General features: G+C 46.4%; 1 protein-coding gene across 4 annotated transcripts in view; it reads left to right on the top strand.

The window, feature by feature from the left end:
- Positions 1–21,175, top strand: part of RASGEF1A (RasGEF domain family member 1A) — a 182,918-nt gene that overhangs the window by 10,901 nt on the left and 150,842 nt on the right. For 2 of the 4 annotated variants that reach the window (XR_014076558.1, XM_081569128.1), the window contains exon 1: positions 6,636–6,781. The exons of the other annotated variants lie outside the window; for them this stretch is intronic. The gene's annotated coding sequence lies outside the window, so the exon portion shown is untranslated. Of the gene's footprint in view, positions 1–6,635; positions 6,782–21,175 lie in introns of those variants that run through there. 4 annotated transcript variants of the gene reach the window in all.

Raw genomic sequence — 21,175 nt, forward strand, 5'->3', positions numbered from 1 at the left:
CCCGCCTGCAATGCAGGAGCCGCAGGACACATGAGTTCAATCCCTGGGTAAGGAAGATCCCCTGGAGGAGGGCATGGCAACCCATTCCAATATTCTTGCCTGGAGAATTCCATGGACAGAGGAGCCTGACGGGCTACAGTCCATGGGGTTGCAAAGAGTCGGGTATGACTGAAGTGATTAACATTAATACACTCATCAGTGGAGGCACTGGAGAGCCCTGGGTTATGGCCAGGGCCACACAGCTTGATTTCCGACACAAACAGCAGTAAGTGGCCGCTTGTGGCAAGCAGCAGTGAGCAGCAGCAGGGAGCAAGAGCTTACTTCCCGGCCTGGGAACTAAAAGGCTTTCACAACCACTAGACCACAGGACCAGTGACTAGGGCCTAGACCACTAGTTCTTGCCTGCCTTGTCAAGAAAGAATTCAGGCAAGGAGGCAGAACGTAAAGAGAAAAGTAAGTTTATTGGAAAAGAAAAGTACATATGCAACAATGCACGGGCAAACTCAGAGAGAGAGTTGCACCTTTGGGAAGTTTAAATTCTTTGTAAGAGAGAAGTTTTTCAGGTCTTTGTCTTCCTTCAGGCCAATCATTTCATTTTGCTCCCCCTGACTAATTAATTTCAAGACCCTCCCCTTAGTTGTGCATACACCCCCTCAGCCAAGATGGATCTTGATGTGAAGGCATCTTGGAAAAGTAAGACTCATTATGGCCTGACATTGTCCCCTGACTCTTGACCTTCAAGGGCCCTTTCTTCGCATTTGTAGTGTCTCCCTTGTCTCAAGAAGGTAGGAAACAGAGGTCCCTTAATCCGTTATTCAAACAGAGTTCTGTTCATCTTCATTCTCACCATGACTGTTATCTTAAAAAGGTGTTTGCAAGAGACATAGCTTGGCTATTTACCCTGTTTCTACTGTTACTTCCATTTCGGAGGGCAAACAGAAGGTTGATTGTAAACGCCTTACCTGGAATCCACCTATCCCCTATCTCAGGAAATGCAAACAGGAGGCCAGTTGTAAATGCCTAACCTGAAGCCTGTCGGTCTCCTGCCTCAAGACAGCAGTAGATCCTACGTCAAAAACTGACCCGTTGATTCAAGGGCACCGCTTCTCTGCTCTGCTTCAGACTCAATCCAGGTGCACAGCCCTCTCTCCAGCCCTCATCTACATCTAGGAGCTGTGTAGACATAGCCCGAGCTCCGCCCTGCCCCCTGGGTTTGGGCCTTCAGGACACATTCGTCCAAAGCCCTGTGGGTGCCCTCCACCAGCCCTGCCTTGGCCTCCCCAGGTGCTGCTCCTCTCACATTCCTTTCTCCCTTGTGCATTCCTGCTTCCTCATTCTGACGCTCCTGGAGGTTGTGAAAGCAGTACTTTGGGCACCTTGCACAGCCCCAGGAAATTCGTGCTTCTACCCACCTCTGATCCACCTCCTGCTCTTGCTCTTCTGGTCTTTCTGGCTGAACTGGGTGCAAAACTGTACTGCTGCCTCACCCCCACGCTCCATCTAGTTTCTAGGCTGGCTGCCACCAGTTGTCTCTCAGATCCCTCTGTCCCCAGTTGCCCTGGGGATTTACCCTCCTCCCACAACTTATCCTTTCCCAGACTTGCTTGGCCGCTCTCCCCTCCACATCAGATGGAGTTTTCTCAAGCGTTGCTCTAACCCCACCTGGTCCCTGCTGGAAACCTCCCAGGGCTTCCTTCTTCCTCCCCAATCATGCCCAGCTCCTCAGCTCCAGCTTCAGCATCTCCCTCCCCGCTTGATCACTCCCTGCCTATTCCACCCCCTCTCCAGCTTCTCCCCAACACCCAGCCTTTGTTCCAGGCTGTCAGATGCCTCTTCAAACTCACCATATGCTCAGGCCGACTCTCTGTCCCCTTCTCTTGTCCACATCTCCATGCTGGCAGTCAGCCTGGCTCTCATGGCATTTGGAATTGGAGGTGTGTCCACAGTATTGTGCAGTCCAGGGTGGAATGTGCTGGAAGGGACATTCAGAGGCATGTAGTGTGCTGGACCATGAGGACTGCAGGGCAGGATTGAGGCAGGAGATAGAAGGGCTCCAGGCTGGGTATTTACAACTAGCCTCCTGGTTACATTTCCAGGGATAAGAGGCAAGTGGGCTCCAGGGTAGATATTTATGACCAGCCTTCTGCCTGCACTTAGAGATAGAACTAGCAAGAACAGGGTAAATAGCTGGACTTTGTTTCCTGTGGATTCTTTAAGTTAACAGTTAAGGCAGGGACGTGCATGCATGCTCAGTTACTCAGTCGTGTCCTACTCTGGGACTGCGTGGACTGTAGCCTGGCAGGCTCCTCTGTCCATGAGATTCTCCAGGTGAGAATCCTGGAGTGGGTTGCCATTTCCTACTCTAGGGATCTTCCTGACCCAGGGATTGAATCCATGTCTGACAGAGAGGGGCTAAACCCTGTCTGACTAAAAGATCAAGAGATTACATATTCCCATCATTGGGGCAAGAGATATACTACACATGTGCAGAAAAGTCTCCTGCAGGGGTGTGTCAAAAGGCAGAGGATGACAGACCATAATGGGTCATGTCAACCTCCTCCTCCAAGCCCTTGGGCTAAAATCCATCTTGGCTGAAAGGTGTGGGCACACATAGGGGAGGGTCCTGAGGCAAATCAGCCATGGGGTCAAAGCAAGACAACTGGCCAGAGGGAAAGCAAAGATTTGGAAAATTGTCCCCCCTTAGAAAGGATTTAAACTTCCCAATGTCTCAACTCTCACGCTGACTCACCAGTGCATCTGCATGTACTTTGCTTTTCTACTAAACACTTAACTTGCACACTGCTGCACGCTTTCCTCTCTATCTTCCGTCTCCTTGTCAGAATTTTTTCTTTTCAAAGCAGATAAGAACCAGGACCCAAACTCTAGCAACTGGCTCTCATGGTCTAGTGGTTAGAATCTGATACTCTCACCAGCACAACTAGGGTTTTGTTTTTTTTTTTAACTATTTATTTTTGGCTATGCTTGATTTTCATTGCTGTGCATGGCCTTTCTCTTGTTGCAGTGAGCAGGGGCTACTCTCTAGTTGTGGTGCGTGGGTTTCTCATTGAGGTGGCTTCTCTTGTTGTGGAGCACGGGCTCTAGCATGCAGGCCTCAGTAGCTCTGGCTCCCGAGCTCTAGAATGCAGACTCAGTAGTTGTGGTACATGCGCTTAGTTGCTCTGGGGCATGTGGGATCTTCCCAGACTAGCGATCAAAACTGTGTGCCCTGCATTGGCAGGTAGATTCCTAATCACTGCACTGCCTGGGAAGTCCTGTGACCAGGGTTTGATCCTTGGTCAGGGAACTAAGGTTCAAGTTGCTGCTCACTGCTAGCTACCATTCAAGTAGTGGCTGCTGTTGACTCTCAGCTGAGTCCCACTCCAGGAACTGCCTTTGGCCCAAGGCCACATCCCCTCCCTGGGGGCAGTCTACCTCCAGTGACACGGCAAGGCAATGCACGGGCAAAAAGGCTCCCTTGCCTCAAGGCAGGACATCCCTGACCAGCCAGCCAGCCAGGCTCCAAGCTTCTCTGTGGCCTTGAATGAGGCCTCTGGTGTCCTGGGTCACTCCTCCTCTGCCCATCCTGCTTTCAGCCATGTCTCATGGGTATTGTTCCCAAGAACACTCACCAATAAACTTCCTGCATGCACATGGCCAGTTCAGTCTTCCCCAGGGATCGTGACCTAAGGCAGTCGATTCCAGGGTGGGTCAAGGTAGGTGGGACCCTAAATGGGATTCTGGAGTTTCATTGCTGAGTGGTTGCCTAGTGAAAACCTCCTGCCTCCATCCCCCCATCACTGATGATGGGGATGTGTTGATGCCCATGGCATGCTGAGAATAGATGAAATTGTTAACACTTTCGCTGGCGGTAAATTGGAATGGGGAAAAAAAATGCACTGGGGACGCAGTATCTCAGGCTTCTGAGAGGTTCCAGGGCAGGACTAATTATAAGCTCTGGAACTGGATGGCTGCTGTTGAGACCACTGACTAGGAAAAGACAATGAGAAGCTAAGTATGACTCATTACCAACAGGTAGTGAAATGTCAGAGTCAGAGGCTTTCCACTCTGTGTTTAAAGAGACTTTTTCCTGCTACTAGAGCACTGAAAATGCTGAGAATTGGGCCCAGGGCTTAATTAGACCTGGAGCAAACGAGGAACTCTCAGCTTTAGCAAATTTTCCTTCCCTTGTTGGGACAGAAGTTCCGTGAGGCTTAGCATAGGGACATCTGAGCAGACAGTTGTACTCAGATTTCCATGAATCCTCTGCACCTGCAGAAGTGCCTTCCCTCCCTCTCAGGATCCCCCCACCTCTAACCTGGTAATAACACCAAGTACTTGGGCTTCCCTGATAGCTCAGTTGGTAAAGAATCCTCCTGCAATGCAGGAGACCCCGGTTTGATTCCTGGGTCAGGAAGATCTGCTGGAGAAGGGATAGGCTACCCACTCCAGTATTCTGGCCTGGAGAATTTCATGGACTGTATAGTCCATGGCGGAGAAGGCAATGGCACCCCACTCCAGTATTCTGGCCTGGAGAATTTCATGGACTGTATAGTCCATGGTGGAGAAGGCAATGGCACCCCACTCCAGTACTCTTGCCTGGAAAATCCCATGGACGGAGGAGCCTGGTAGGCTGCAGTCCATGGGGTCGCTAGGAGTCGGACACAACTGAGCGACTTCACTTTCACTTTTCACTTTCATGCATTGGAGAAGGAAATGGCAACCCACTCCAGTATTCTTGCCTGGAGAATCCCAGGGACGGGGGAACCTGGTGGGCTTCCATCTATGGGGTCGCACAGAGTCGGACACGACTGAAGCGACTTAGCAGCAGCAGCATAGTCCATGGGGTCACAAAGAGTCAGACACGACTGAGCGACTTTCACTTTCAGGCAGTGAAAATGCTGAGTCCTAACCACTGGACCACCAGGGAATTCCCAAGGTGACCACTTTTCTTGCTCCATAAGTGTGTGCGCTGGGGTTACTCAGTTTTCAGCTCGTGACTGGGGTGATCTGGGGCCCGTGATGGCTTCATTCATGTGCCTGGTGCTTTTTGTTATGACCAGAAGCTGGGCTCAGCAAGTTCTCTCTCTGTGCAGTTTCATGGGCTCTCAATATGGTATCTTTAAAAAAGTAGCAGAAATTCTTACCTGGCAGCTGAGAACCCCAAGACTGAGTGTTCTGAGAGACATAAAGTGGAAGCTTCTAAAATCCTGAGCCCCAAATTGGCCTAGCATCACTTCCTCTATATTCTATTAGTCAAACCAGCTGAAGAGCCTGCCAGATTTAAGGGGAGGGGACATAGACGCCACTTCAGTATGGGAGAAGATCCGAAAAATTCATGGCCATCTTTGGACGGGCATCGTGGCACAGCAAGAACCCTCTTAGAAAGGAGAGTCCATACTCAGACTAAGTGTCTATTCCAGTAAGATCCAAGTGATTTTTCTTCCAGCAGAATCAACTTGGCACTGTGGCCACTTTGCTCATGAGCCCATTGGGTGATGACAGGGTGGCTGAGGAAAGAGGCTGAGTGGTAACCACAGAAGGGATCATCCTATCCCCTTGATTATTAAAATTCTCCTCTGCTGCAGTCACACTTGGGTGAGCAGTCACACAAGACACAAATGGTTTGGGTTTGGTTTTGCCTATTCAGAAAAGCAGATCACGTACTTCTTCCCCAAACTTCACTGTCACCAATATTGCAATTGTGTTCCTTGTTAAATCCCTAGACAACCAGGTTCACTGTCATTTTCCAAGATCTACCTGTCTTTCACATACGCCGAAAGAGTGAGTTGAATGGGTTTATGGGTGGGAATCACCGCCACTCCAGTATCCTTCAGATCCTTGATGGTGTCACTAATCTCTGCAATCCCTCCAGGAACATAGTGTTTCATTTTTTGTTTTTTTAACTGTTCTTCTGGTAGAGGCTGTTCTAGTGGCTTCCACCTGGCCTTTCCTACAATAACCACCCTCGCTCCACAGATCAGGGAACCAATGTGAGAATTCTGTCAGTTGCCGAGTATGTCTATTCCAATTCTGCAACTGGGCAAACAACCATAGGGTGGCCTCTGTGAGATGGACCTAAGCTAAAACTTCATAAGCCCCTACTCTCTGAATGGTGATCTTCAGAAATTACTTCAGAGCCAATGTGTAGTAATTTCTGAAAAGTATGATTATTTTTACCTATTGCACTGTAATGACGCTGGCAAACAGCTTTTAGTCTTTGGGGGGAAGGCTAAGAGAAAGATTAACAATATCCGTGGTTGTTTTCGGCTCTTTGCTTCTCAGTTTCACGTGTCCTACAGAAAAAAGTTTCTTTGCGGGGGTGTGGGGGATCAGGAGTGGCCAGCAGGAGGATATTTTTGTGGCTGTGGAGGTTCCTTAAAGGGATGAGAAGGGGCAAACATCTCAACATCTCCCTCTATGACTTTGCCAGGCCCCAGAAATGAGGTTTCTATTGAGCCTTAAATCCACGGCGCATTCCGGCACTACCTACCTGGCGCCTCCAGGCTCTCAGCCCATCCCCAGCCAGCCCCGCCCCGCACCCTACCGACCAATCCGAGGCTCCGATCCGGGAGCGTCACAATGACGGCTTCGCAGCCCCGCCCATGGTGTTCCCATGGTGACAGTAGGTAGCCCTCGTGTATAGAGGCTGACTTTCCTGAGAGCAAGCAACCTCAGTCAGGGAGACCCACACAGGTACCTTAGGAGCAAGTGAGCGGCTGAGACTGCGGGGAAAACAGTTTCTTCAGAGCGCCCCGCGCCTCCCCCGCAACCCTTCTTGTTGGTTAGTGAAAATTTTGGGTTTGCCTAGCGTGTCTTCTGGTTCCCTCATCTTCTCACGGGTACTCTGGCCTCTTCTTGTCTCCGAAACCAAAGCTGTAGTAACACTCGTGGGGTGCTCTGAACAAAGTGCGCAGAGCCTCCTGAGGGCCAGTCCTTGTGTCAGGGAGGGGGCAGCCTGGCTCAATGTTGACCATATCCGGAGATTTGGGACAGGGGGCGCGGGGGGCGGGGCGGATGTGGAGTTTGGGCGCGTTTTGTTCTGGGTAAATGGTGTGTGAAGTGTGGTGCCGCCTGTGACCGTGAAGGGCAGGACGAGCTTCCTGGGGAAGTGGACTTAGTTACGGTGGTTAAGAGGCTGAACTAACCAAGCCTACCACCGGTAATCCCCATTTCAGCTTCTCCCTCTCACTCACATCTCCAAGCTTTCCAGTTTACCTCACCTTTGCTCTTCTTTGAAGCCCTTGTCCACTAAAAAATTATTCATAACCTTAAAGTTGAGGATTTACTGCAGGAGCCTAAGAAGGGATCCCCCTATTGCTGCTCTGGATCCCAATCTACTCTCCCCACATATTGGAGCATGTCACCTTGAACTTTCCCCCCACCCCATCCCTGCTCCTGAACTTCCCTGTCCTGCTCACACTGGCCCCTTGGAATTCTTCTGGCTTTGAAAACTGTTCCTCCTGCATGACTCACCTTCCCTGATCGTTATATCTAAACCTGCCCCCTGGTCCAAGGCACTCCCAAATAGGTAATACTCCAAAGTAAGGAATACCACTAATAAGCATGTAAGGTAGTGTCCAGCTTCACAGTTCTGGTGGAATTACTAGTCTGGATGCTTCACTTTCCTGCAGTAGGGACCACCAGCCACCATGACATCATTGTGAGTGGCATGGACTTCCTGTCCCTTGACACTGGGCTTTGGCAGGGACTTGTTTTGAAACTGTTGTGGCTATGATGTGAGCAGAGACTTTTTCTCCTGTGTTTCTGCAGCACACAGAATGTATGCTGTTTCTGCAGCAGAAGAATGTATGTAGGTTGTCATTGGTCCCAGGAGAACTAGAGACCCAGGGAGCAGACCTGAGCATACTGTGTTGGCTGAAGTCCACCCACCCCATGCGTGCATGAATGTGGAACAAAGTTTTTTATGCCATGGAAACTTTGTGCCTGTTTGTACACAGTATTCCGGCAATAACCAACCAAAATACTTTTACAGGAACTTTTATACTTCAGAGATAATTTTTCATCTATGAAACTGGCAATGATATATAGAGATATAGATTATGAAATGTGTTTGCGGACTTCCCTTGCAGTCCAGTGGTTAAGACTCCATGCGCTTCCAATTCATGGGGTGTGGGTTCGATCCCTGGTTGGGGAACTAAGATCTCACATGCCTCTTGGTATGGCCAAAAAAAAAAAAATTAAAAAACCCTCAAACTATGAAATGTGTTTTTGGTAAGGGCTCAGGAAACAGGAATGCCAATGTGTGGCCATATGTGTTAAAATTATTACACTAACCCATTACTTCTATTACTAAACCCTTACTTTAAGAAACACTTAAGGGTCTTCCCTGGTAGTCCAGTGGTTAAGAGTCTGCTAATGCAGGAGACATAGGTTCAATCCCTGGTCTGGGAAAATTCCACATGCCTCAGGGCAACTAGGCCCATGCACCATAACTACTGAGCCTGCACTCTAGGGCCTGCAGGCTGCAGCTACAGAGTTTGCGTGCCACAACAACTGAAGCCCAAGTGCCCTAGAGCCCATGCTCTGCAACAAGAGAAGCTGCCGCAATGAGAAGCACACACACCACAACTAGAGAAAATACATGCGCAGCAACCAAGACCCTGTACAGCTAAAAAAGGGGGGTGGGCATGCACAGAGAATTATTATTATTATTATTGACAAGGATATTCACTAAAATGTTATTTCAAATGGTGCATGTGTACTAAGTCACTTCAGTTGTGTACAACTCTTTGCGACCCTATGGACAGGGTTGATAAATATTCCCCTGACAGCCTGACAGGCTCCTCTGTCAATGAGATTTCCCAGGCAAGAATACTGGAATGGGTTGCCATTCTCTTACGTCTTCTGCATTAGGAGGCAGGTTCTTTACCACCAGCACTACCTGGAAAGCCCATAAGTGAAAGTGTTAGTCGCTCAGTCGTATCCAACCCTTTGCAATCCCATGAACTGTAGCCCACCAGGCTCCTGTCCATGGAATTCGCCATGCGAGAATACTGGAGTGGGGATTCCCTTCTCCAGGAGGTCTTCCCAACCCAGGGATTGAACCTGGGTCTCTTGCACTACAGGTGGCTATCAGGGAAACCCATTTCAAAGGGTAGTAAAATGTAAATGTTAGTAGGGGACATTGTTGTTTTATAACCCTCCAATGATAGGCACTAGAGCACTTCTGACATAGGCCTCAGTTATAGGGAATGTTTATCAATGTGCCAGGCAAATATTAATAGCTCTCTGCGTGAGGACTGGGACCCACTTGCATCCTATGGCCCAGACTTCACCCTCAGGCCTAACAGTATGGAGTGAAGCTTGCCCACAGCCATTTGCTTGCCCACCCTGCTCCTGCCCCAAAGAACTGGAGGCAAAAACTGAGATAGGAATGTCAGATTCTTCAGCAGGGAGGGGCCCACAGAGGGCTCCAGCAGGAGGCAGGAGCATAGCACTGCAAGGGGAAGGGCACACCATCCTTCTAGGGAAGCTACAGAAACGTGCCATGGTGACTTCACGAGTCCCTCCTATATACTCAAGTGTCCCTGGGTGAAGCACTGTCCCATGTTCTCATTTGATCTTCAGGTTGGGGCTGAGATGGACAGTGGTCACCAGAGCTCAAGGAACAGTCTTCCCCGAGGTCTCTGGATGAAAATGACAGCTAACACCATGAGCACTCATGAGGCTATTCTAAGTTTTTTGAACATATTAATTCACTGAAGGGTCATAACAAGGCAAGGGAAGAGGCTCTCTCACCATTATTCTATAGAAAGGCAGCAAGGCCACAGCCAACTTGTGGCAGAGCTGGGTCATGAACTCAGGAGTCGTCACTGGGGTTCCACACCCTCGGCCTCTCTGGCCTAGATCCCAACTGGCTCCTGGGTCCACCTCACTGGTTTTCAGCCTGACTCTCAAATGTCTTCTCTGCCTTACTGCCTGGCCCTGGGAAAAGGGCAGGCTGAGGGCTGGGAGTAAGTGAATTGTACTGGCTGGCCACACTACGGCCAAAATGTATGGTTTCCTCTTTTTTTTTTTTTAATAATTTTTTAAATTGAGTTATAATTGTCTTGCTTTACTTGCACAATTCAGTGACTTTGGTATATTTACAGAGTTGTGTAACTATCACCCCAGACATAGAGATTTTTTTTTTTGGCTACACCCAGCACGTAGGACCTTAATTCTCCAACCAGGGATTGAACCTGTACCCCCTATATTGAAAGAACTTAGCTTAGTCTTGGCTACTGGACCACCAGGGAAGTCTCTGTACGATTTCTTCTTGATGCCAAGGCCCACTTTTAGGCAGGAATGAAGCGGAGGAGGATCCTGGAGGAGTGGCAGCTGCCAACCTCTCCCAGGCATGAGCCAGGCATCCATCATCTTGTGGGGTGGGGGCTGGGGGCAAGGCACTCTGGGCTATCCTTGTCTTTGTTTCCTTCCCCTCCATAGCACAGGCATATCTACTCATGGAGTTCATCAGGCAGAGTGAAGGCCCTTGCCAGAAGATGTGATTCTGTTCCCCTGCACCCTGAAGACAAGGCAGTGCCAATATATGATGCAACGATGTGTCCATCTCCGTGGATTCCCGAAACACACACAGTCATAATTCACTTGCTTCTGTTATGAACTCAGAGTCCTAGAAGCTCTCACTCGGTTCCCTGGGACAGTTTTACAGGTGATGTTAGCTGATGCTAAGAATCATGTACCCATGAGTCTTTCTTGTAGTGTCCTTTGCTGAGTATACAATCCAGTCCTTCCCATCCTGGCTTTGAGAGGATCCTTTGTTGGACATGCAGTTTCTGGCTCTTAGCTTAAAATGGGTCTCCAGGCAAGCCTGGCAGGAAAGCAGAGGCCATCTGCTGAAGACATGACTGCTTGACCTGGTTAAATTATTACAGAATGAAGAATGAAAAGAAGTAAACTTTCGAGGGGTTAGATACCAAACTACTTCACACATGACCTTTCCCAGAGGCCTGAGCACCATGACGTAGCCAGACCTTCTGAGTCACCCTGTAAAGTGTACAAACTCTAAAATGTTTTTTTTTAATAAAGCATTTTATTTATACTCTGTACATTCTGCATATACAAAATTAATGTCCAAAAGGTTGAACTTCATTTTTAGATGCAGGCTGGATAAATGGGTCAGCAGGTCAGTTCTTTAATGTTGCTTTAATAAAAAATATGGAGCTAATTAAATATAAAGGATAATGCTATGCCTCTTATTTCTAGGGTCTCTTACACGTGACTGCTCTGACAGGTGGCAAGTGAAGGAGCAAAAATTTCTGGGGCTTTTGTTTATTCAGGAGGCATCAAGATAGATTGGGTATAAAACCACATTGAGAACACTGTTTGTTTTCCCCGGAGTTTAGTGTCTGATCATCAGAAAGGCAACACCAAAAAGGCTTGTCCGAACAGACTGGCCTCTTGGTTGAGGCGGAATCCTAATTTCCTGGGAGGAAGACACAGGCGCAAGGTCACGGACAGAGACTGTCCAGGATGTGTGAAGCCAGCCCTCTCAGGATACAGCACAAAGGGAGTAAGACTATGAAGAAAAGCAAGGAAATCGTTCAAATTGAGGATCGAAGTGAACCCCTGGGTGGGTCTCAGGGATATGGCCACATCTGCAGTCAATGGTTCTCCCCCTCGAACTGCAGCTCAGGCTCAGGTACACAGAGGACCTCTGAGATGATGGTGTGTCTACTTCATCCACTGAGACTTACTTAGTAATACACTGGTCCTACTTCCTAGTATTCTTTTTTTTTAAAATCTTAATTGAATTTGTTACAACATTCCTTCTGTTGTTTATATTCTGGCTTTTTTTTTTTTTGGCTAGAGGCATGTGGGATCTGACCTCCCCTACCAGCAATCAAACCCACATCTCCCTCATTGGAAGGCAAAGTCTTTAATCCTGGACAACCAGGGAAGTCCCCCTAGTGCTGTTAATGCCCTACCTTTATAACATCTCGTATACATAGCATGACATTTATTCTTTCAAGATGAGAAAGACGATTACATATAAAAACTTGAATCACCACAAAATCTATGCAAGCCTAGAATACAGCACGGACACTCACAGCCCTGATTCTCCCTTACATAAATGTCCTGTGCAAATCTGATCCAGGAAAAACTCAATTCCAAGATGAGATGAGGAAAAGAAACCAGCAAAGGATCACTTTGGAGGTCACTACAGGAGAATTCCCCAGGAAAAAATGCTGGAGTGGGTTGCCATTTCCTTCTTCAGGGGATCTTCCTGACCCAGGGATCAAATTCATATCTCTTGCATCTCCTGCATGGCAGGTGGATCCTCTACCACTCAGTCATCCAGGAACCCCCAAAAATGAGTCCAGGCAACACAAATGGATGAGGAAGGACTGTTGCCATGAGGCACATCTTGTGTTAAGTGACAGTGGCTGATAGAATCTTCTCTGCAAACAGGAGACAAATATGGAGACACAGAGCTGAGGGGAAGATGGCAGGACCTCAGAGATGAACCGTGACCTGGAAGAGCTCAGGGATGGAAAAGCCCAGCTCGGGAGTGATTTCCTCTGAGAGCAGGCAGTGGGAAAAGGAGAAGGGAGTCACTATCTTTTGTGATACAGCCTTAGAGAAATATTTGACTTTTCCAACTATGTGATATGTAACTAAGAGTTAAAATGTTTACAAAGAGCCTCTTTCCTCACCTGACTCAGTGTCTGAGCCCTCTGGGCAGATTGCTTGCAGGAATGATCAGGAGTCTGCCCGCAGGTCTCCAGGGCCTAGAGGCCTGTTCTAGGACTGCTCTACAATGGAGAAGGCCTTCCTTAGGATGAGCTTTTCTCTCCCCCACCTTGACTCCCCACTCGCTGGTCCTAGATCTCTGCTTTTTATGGCTCCATGAGCCTCTGGGCTCCCCCTCTCATTGGCCTCCCACTCATGTTCCCAAGTCTCCTTAAACCTCCTATCCTTGACATCTCAGATGCTACACAGCCTTGGACCATAGGCTCATAGTTCCTGACCCCAGAGGCCCTCTGCCTTCTGTCAAAAGCACCCTGGCCACTCCTTCCCCAGGACCTTTGTAGCCCCACTTCTTTGTATTATGCCTCATTGCACATAGACATCTGAGCACTGAATTAGGGATGGGGGTGTGAGGACCTGGACATGATACAGAAACAAGAGTTTAGGGTTGTATGTCATCACCATGGAAACACCTGCTTCTGTGATCTGGGTGCAGCTTCAGAGAGTTGGGACCAGAAACAGACCAGAAGAGGCACCAATCACCTCCAATCCACAGTGTTTCTCTAACTGAGCTTCTTCTCTCTCCTAATCTTGCCAGAGCGTTGGGTCCCTGGGAAGCATCAGATTCCTGGGCCTCAGTGAGCAACTGGGGAGCTCTTGGGTTGAGTGACTGCCCTCTGCAGTCTCAACGTGTGAGGGACGCAGAACAAGTATCAGATAAGGAGCCCATCACAGGATACCTACAGCTGACAAAGAAGCATAAAAACCAGCTAAAGGAGATCATCAGAAAACCCTCGGGATTACAGATGTGAATAACTGGGGTGAGGACCGTCACTACTCAGCAGACCAGAGAGTAGAGAAGCCAGTCTTGGAACAGAAATGCAAGAAGAGGGCTAGGCGTACGGGAAGACTCCCATGACCCAAGAACTCAACACCTCTGACTCTGGCTTAGAAGAGGCCTAAGTCCTCAAGCTATGGTGAGGGCAGGGCTTTTAATGAAATAACATCTGTTAAGAAGGACTGAGTGACTTAAATGCTGTTCTGCCCGAGGATCCATGGCCTAGGCCAGTTTGTTGTGCACCAGCAGCCAGTGCCTAATACCATTTTATATTCTTGGAGCTCCACTCTCTTTAAGACATTGAGTGAATCAGCATGAACTGAGTCAGAGTTTAGAAATATCTGCATAGTAATGTAGCAAGTGCTTGGAAAATGGCCAGATTGTGAATAGAGGGCCAGAGCAACAGAGTAGCCTTTTGAAAATACCACATGGCTTGCCTCCAAGAGCCAATTCCCAGAAGATATGTTCATAAAAATCTTTCCAGAAAAGTCACATCTAGGTCAAGAAGGCTCTTTTGGCCTGTCTCCTGAAACTGGAGAAGTCCTTCGCAACACACTGGGTGATATCCCAAACTGTTTCTCTAGTTTCTAAATGTGTCTGAGAATGGGCCTCAGCCTTAACTAGGGAGTCACCCACAAGTCCTCAAACAAAGTCAAGGCATATACAGAAGGCCACATACAGAACTGATAGAGTGCCTGAAAAACTATGGATAGAGGATCATGACATTGTACATGAGGCAGTGATCAAGACCATCCCCAAGAAAAAGAAATGCAAAAAGGCAAAATGATTGTCTGAGGAGGCCTTACAAATAGCTGAGAAAAGAATAGAAGCTAAAGGCAAAGGAGGAAAGGAAAGATATACCCATCTGAATGCAGAATTCCAAAGAACAGCAAGGAGAGATAAGAAAGCCCTCCTAAGTGATCAATGCAAAGAAATAGAGGAAAACAATAGAATGGGAAAGACTAGAGATCTCTTCAAGAAAATTAAAGATACCAAGGGAACATTTCATGCAAAGATGGACACAATAAAGGACAGAAGTGGTATGGACCTAACAGAAGCAGAAGATATTAAGAAGAGGTGGCGAGAATACACAGAAAAACTATACAAAAAAGATCTTCAATGACCCAGATAACCACAATGGTGTGATCACTCACCTAGAGCCAGACATCCTGGAGTCCAAAGTCAAGAAGGCCTTAGGAAGCATCACTACAAACAAAGCTAGTGGAGGTGATGGAATTCCAGCTGAGCTATTTCAAATTCTAAAAAATGATGCTGTGAAAGTGCTGCACTCAATATGCCAGCAAATTTGGAAAACTCAGCAGTGGCCACAGGGCTGGAAAAGGTCAGTTTTCATTCTAATCCCAAAGAAAGGCAATGCCAAAGATGTTCAAACTACCACACAATTGCACTTACCTCACATGCTAGCAAAGTAATGCTCAAAATTCTCCAAGTGAGGCTTTAACAGTACGTGAACCGTGAACTTCCAGATGTTCAAACTGGATTTAGAAAAGGCAGAGGAACCAGAGATCAAATTACCAACATCCATGAATCATAGAAAAAGCAAGAGAATTCCAGAAAAACATCTACTTCTGCTTTATTGATTATGCCAAAGCCTTTGACAGTGTGGATCACAACAAACTGTGGAAAATTCTTCAAGAGATGGGAATACCAGACTACTTAACCTGCCTCTTGAGAAATCTGTATGCAGGTCAAGAAGCAATAGTTAGAACTGTACATGGAACAACAGACTGGTTCCAAATTGGTAAAGGAGTACGTCAAGGCTGTATCTTGTCACCCTGCTTAGTTAACTTCTATGCAGAGTACATCATGTGACATGCCAGGCTGGATGAAGCACAAGCTGGAATCAAGATTGCCAGGAGAAATATCAAAAATGTCAGATATGCAGATGACACCACCCTTATGGCAGAAAGCAAAGAAGAACTAAAGAGCCTCTTGATGAAAGTAAAAGAGAGTGATAAAGCTGGCTTAAAATCCAACATTCAGAAACAAAGATCATGGCATCTGGACCCATCACTTCATAGCAAATAGATGGAGAAACAGTGGAAACAGTGGCTGACTTTGTTTTTTGGACTCCAAAATTCACTGCAGATGGTGACTGCAGCCATGAAATTAAAAGACACTTGCTCCTTGGAAGAAAAGCTATGACAAACCTAGACAACATATTAAAAAACAGAGACATTACTTTGTCAGCAAAGGTCTGTCTAGTCAAAGCTATGGTTTTTCCAGCAGTCATGTATGGATGTGAGAGCTGGACCATAAAGAAAGCTGAGCGCCAAAGAATTGATGATTTTGAACTGTGGTGTTGGAGAAGATTCTTGAGAGAACCTTGGACTGCAAGGAGATCCAACGAGTCCATCCTAAAGAACATCAGTCCTGAATATTTATTGGAAGGACTGATGCTGAAGCTGAAGCTCCAATACTTTGGACACCTTATGTGAAGAACTGACTCATTCGAAAAGACCCTGATGCTGGCAAAGATTGAAAGCAGGAAGAGAAGGGGACGACAGAGGATGAGATGTTTGGATGGCATCACCGACTCAATGGAAAAATGACAGAAAACCATGGACCCATCTGGAATGCAGGCAGGCATCCTTGGTACCCAAGAGCCCCAGAATACCTCACTCCCTTCCCCTAGTGGCCACACAGAAAACTCTTGGGTGCTCAAAGGGGCCCTTTGGTGGGAGCTAAAGAGCCTCTTGATGAAAGTGAAAGAGGAGAGTGAAAAATTTGGCTTAAAGCTCAACATTCAGAAAACTAAGATCATGGCATCCGGTTCCATCACTTCATGGCAAATAGATGGGGAAACAGTGGAAACAGTGGCTGACTTTATTTTGGGGGGCTCCAAAATCACTGCAGATGGTGATTGCAGCCATGAAATTAAAAGACACTTACTCCTTGGAAGGAAAGTTATGACCAACCTAGACAGCATATTAAAAAGAAGAGACATTACTTTGTCAACAAAGGTCCATCTAGTCAAGGCTATGGTTTTTCCAGTAGTCATGTATGGATGTGAGAGTTGGACTATAAAGAAAGCTGAGTGCTGAAGAATTGATGCTTTTGAACTGAGGTGTTGGAGAAGACTCTTGAGAGTCCCTTGGACTGCAAGGAGATCCAACCAGTCCATCCTAAAGGAGATCAGTCCTGGGTGTTCACTGGAAGGGCTGATGTTGAAGCTGAAACTCCAATACTTTGGCCACCTGATGCAAAGAACTGACTCATTTGAAAAGACCCTGATGCTGGGAAAGATTGAAGGCAGGAGGAGAAGGGGACAACAGAGGATGAGATGGTTAGATGGCATCACCAACTCAATGGACATGAGTTTGGGTAAACTCCAGGAGTTGGTGATGGACAGGGAGGCCTGGCGTGCTGTGGTTCATGGGGTCGCAAAGAGTCAGACACGACTGAGCAACTGAAATGAACTGAACTGAACTGAAAAATCTTTGTGGCTGGCCTTCCACTGAGCAGGAACCTGGCAGGCAGTGGGCCAGGGAGCAGATGGTGCTTATTTAGAGACTGTCTCACTTTCACAAATCTCATAACATACTTCTTTTGCTTTATACCTTGCTAATGACCTATATGTTATAAACGTCTTTGCTTGACACCTAATTTTTCTTGACAAGTGGTGCCAACATGTTACAGCGCTATTTGACTATCCCATAGGAGTGTTTTGGTTAAAAAAGCAGACCATCAAGTGGTTCCCAGTGACTGGACCATCGAGTGGTTCCCAGTGGCTCGTATTGGATTGTGGCACAGAAGCCTTCTTTTTTTTTTTTTGACTGTGCCTCAAGTCTTGTGAGATCTTAATTCCCTGACCAAAGATTGGATCTGGGCCCTTGGTAGTGCAAGTACTGAGTCTTAACCACTGGACCACCAGGGAAGTCCCATGAAAGCCCTCTTGTTCATCCCCACAAATTGGTTGGGAACACATGGCTTGCTTCCAGGATTATTCCTGACATTTCTCAGTGCCCATTTTGGTCCATCAGTTTCTCCTCTAGGAAAAAAGATTAGATAACTTAATTCAAGTAGGGAAAAAAACTGGGCCTTGAGTTACAAACAGGAACCCCAAACACCCAAGGGAAATTGTGGATTGCTTTCTTCTTTCCTCAGTCTTCTTCATTTCGTGCTTTACAACAGTCTCAGAAAATGGGGGACTGCCACGTGCTATGACTCAGAGACCAGCAGGCGACTCAAACCAAGCACTCCAGGGCTGTAGGTCTCATTATAGAGGTTTCTGAATTGGGTGGGAACTAGGGTGAGGCAGGTGTGGACATAACATTTCAAGGAGTGCCCCAGATGCCTGTAATCCAGATAATATTTTAATATAGTCTTTAAAAAAATTAATGCAAAAATTTCACAATGAATAAAATATCAACGTTTGAAATAAAGAAGGATCAGTCTCATGCTAAGCCAAATTGGAATTTGAAGCTAAAGAAAAAAATCAGTAATGCTGATTTTATTTTTATTTAAAATATTGATATTTTTCTCATCATGATTTTTTTTTTTTTTTGCATTGGTTTGTCAACATTCACCTTACTCTAGTTCTGCATAAAATTGGACAGGGGAGGGTTCAAAACAGAGTGGCCTTAGCTGTACCAGTGATCTCTCGAGGGGACCATGTGATGTTTGGGAGGAAAAGGCAGTACTTACATTCCTGTGCACCTGTCTGGTATTCTTAATATTAATATTACTAAAAAGATGCAGGAAAAAAAAAAAGAAGGCAGAGATGAAGGAGGAGGAGGCAGAGGAGGATGAGAACATTTCAGCATTGGCTGATTTTAGGCAACTTCCACTTTTTTCTACTGCTTAACTTTTTCATTTTTACTGATTTTCTACAATCAACAGTATTACATAATAGAGATTAAAAAAGGAAAATAGAAACAAAAATGGTCAAGGGCAGATAATTCACAGAACCAGAAATGTACTTTTAGCCTTCAAGTTCAACTTGAGTTAAGTGAAAACCAAAATTCTGTTACTCCTTTTCAGTTCTCATAGAAACAAATTAAAAACACTAAGATACGAAAGAGAGAGGGACCTCCCAGGTGGTCCAGTGGCTAAGACTCTGCTTTCTCAATGTAGGGGGCCCGGGTCTGATCCTTGGTCAGGGAACTAGATCCCACATGCTGCAACTAAGAGTTGGCATGCTGCAATTAAAGATCCCACATGCTGCAACTAAGACCTGGTGCAGCCAAATAAGCAAGTATTAAAAAAAAAAAAGAGAGAGAGTGAGAGAGGGAGATAGCTGGTAGACAGGTGGAAATGAGAGAAAAGAATAAAAAGATTGGAACTTCCCTGTGGTCCAGTGGTTAAGACTCCACATTCCCATCACAGTGAATGTTGGTTTGATCCCTTGTTGAGGAACTAAGAACCTGCATGCTTCGAGGTGCAGACAAAAAGCAAATAAAAAGAGAGGTAATAACATTGACATAATTCACAGGCAGTGTGACCATCTATTAAGAATACCTACCAAATCAAACAACTATTTCTGTGTTTTGTCCCAAGCATCACGAGGCTCCTCCTTAATCTGGGTTTCTTCTCCCTGTGGACATGACTTTAGGGAAGGAGGCAGAAAATGCCAGGCAATGGTAGTTCCCATAATAGGAGTGCCAGTTTCTGCCTCTGGCATCCTACGGGTAGCATGAGAGGAGAAAATACTTGGGATTTACCCTAGCTCCAAAAGTAAATTTTACTATTTTTACCATGTTTAATACTCTTTCTGGGCTTCCCAGGTGGTGCTAGTGGTAAAGAATCTACCTGCCAATGCAGGAGACTTAAGAGATCCCTGGTTCGGGAAGACCCCCTGGAGGAGGGCATGGCAACCCACTCCAGTATTCTTCCCTGCAGAATCCCATGGACAGAGGAACCTGGAGGGTCACAGTCCATGAGATCGCAGAGTAAGACATGACTGAAGTGACTTAGCACGCAAGCAATACCCTTTCTACCAGTTCAAAAATAGCTCACTCTCTCCCTACACACACACACACACACACACACACACACACACACCCTACCTTGACAAAAGTAGTATAAACTGGAATCAGAAAAGTATTTACTAAGTGACATTTCATATTGTGGGCCAATATGTGGGCCATATTGTGGGTCTCTTAGGTTTTACATCAGAAAGAAAGGTAGGACTTCCCTGATGGTCCAGTGGTTAAGAATCCACCTTCCAGTGTGGGTGACATGGGTTTGATCCCTGGTCTGGGAAGATTCCATATGCCGCTGAGCAACTAAGCCCATGTACCACAGCTACTGATCCCATGTTCTGCAACAAGAGAAGCCACCACAATGAGAAACTCATGCATGGCAATGAACAGTAGCACTGGCCTGCCACAACCAAGACCCAGCACACCCAAAAATGTATGAATAGAGAAATAAAATTAATTTAAAAAGAATATATATATATATATGTGAAGCAAAGATAGGTAATTGTATAATTGAGTGTCCGTCCCAGAGGAGAAAAAATCAAGCGTATATACAGTTGACCCTCCATATCCTTAGGTCCTGAATCAGCAGATTCAACCAGTTGGGTGAATTCTTAGAGGGAGAGCTCTCAGATACAACCAGCTGGCTTACTGTGCCATTTTCTAAAAGGGACTTGAGCCACCACACATTTTGTTATTTGTAGGGTCCTGGGATCAATCCATCGAGGATATCAGGAGACTACTGTTTTTCATAAGAAACAAAGCCAAAAGCCAACAACAGTCAAAGGAAACGCCAATTTACCTCCTCTGGAGTCACTTTCAGGATTTATTTTGTTGTAACTGGAAATTCAAATCCTGGTGATTGTTTCCAGGAACTGAGCCCAGAGAAAGTGAAGGCATTGATACTTAAAGATATGTTTACATCTTTAGGAATATATTTCCTTTGATAGGCACTTCTTGCCTTTCTAGGAGTAATTAGAGATAAACTGATGGGACACCAAAAGTTAAGCACTTAGTCCTATGCCTGACACAGGCTAAGATTTCAGTTCTCACAAACTTAGATAGTACAAGCAGCCACGGGTTCACAGGGGCAGCCTCTCTAGTACACAAGGATGGGAAACCAAGATGGTGCCAGGCAGCCACTGGGCTTTAATATTTCATTTCAGAGGGTTTCCTGGCGGCTCAGTGGTAAAGAATCGGCCTGCCAAAATGCAGGAGACAGGGGTTCAATCCCTAATCCAGGAAGATCCCACATATCTCAGAACAACTTAAGCCCGTGTGCCACAACTATTGAGCCTGCCTGTCCTCTAGAACCCGTGAGCTGCAACTACTGAAGCCCCCTGTGCCCTAGAGCCTGGATTCCGCAACAAGAGAAGCCCATGGACCACAGGAGAGTAGCCCCAGATCGCCACAGCTAGAAAAAAAGCCCGTGAAGAAGCAAAGATCCAGCACAGCCAAAAATAAATAAGTAAAATTATTGAAAAAATTTCATTCCATCCTCTAGGTAAGCAAACCAACATGTGGAAGACTCCCCTGTTGCCAGGAAACGAATGTAACAAAGAAGCCAAGTCATTAACAAGCTAATTTATAATGGAAACCTAATCATTTGAGTAAATAAAATTGAGTGTTTATCTCTTAGGCCAAATACAGATTAAGAAGCACAATTGTTGAAGAATTATTA

The sequence above is a fragment of the Giraffa tippelskirchi genome, chromosome 2 (assembly GCF_054371585.1).
Source record: "Giraffa tippelskirchi isolate mGirTip1 chromosome 2, T2T-mGirTip1v1.2.pri, whole genome shotgun sequence".
In the NCBI taxonomy this organism is placed as follows: domain Eukaryota; kingdom Metazoa; phylum Chordata; class Mammalia; order Artiodactyla; family Giraffidae; genus Giraffa; species Giraffa tippelskirchi.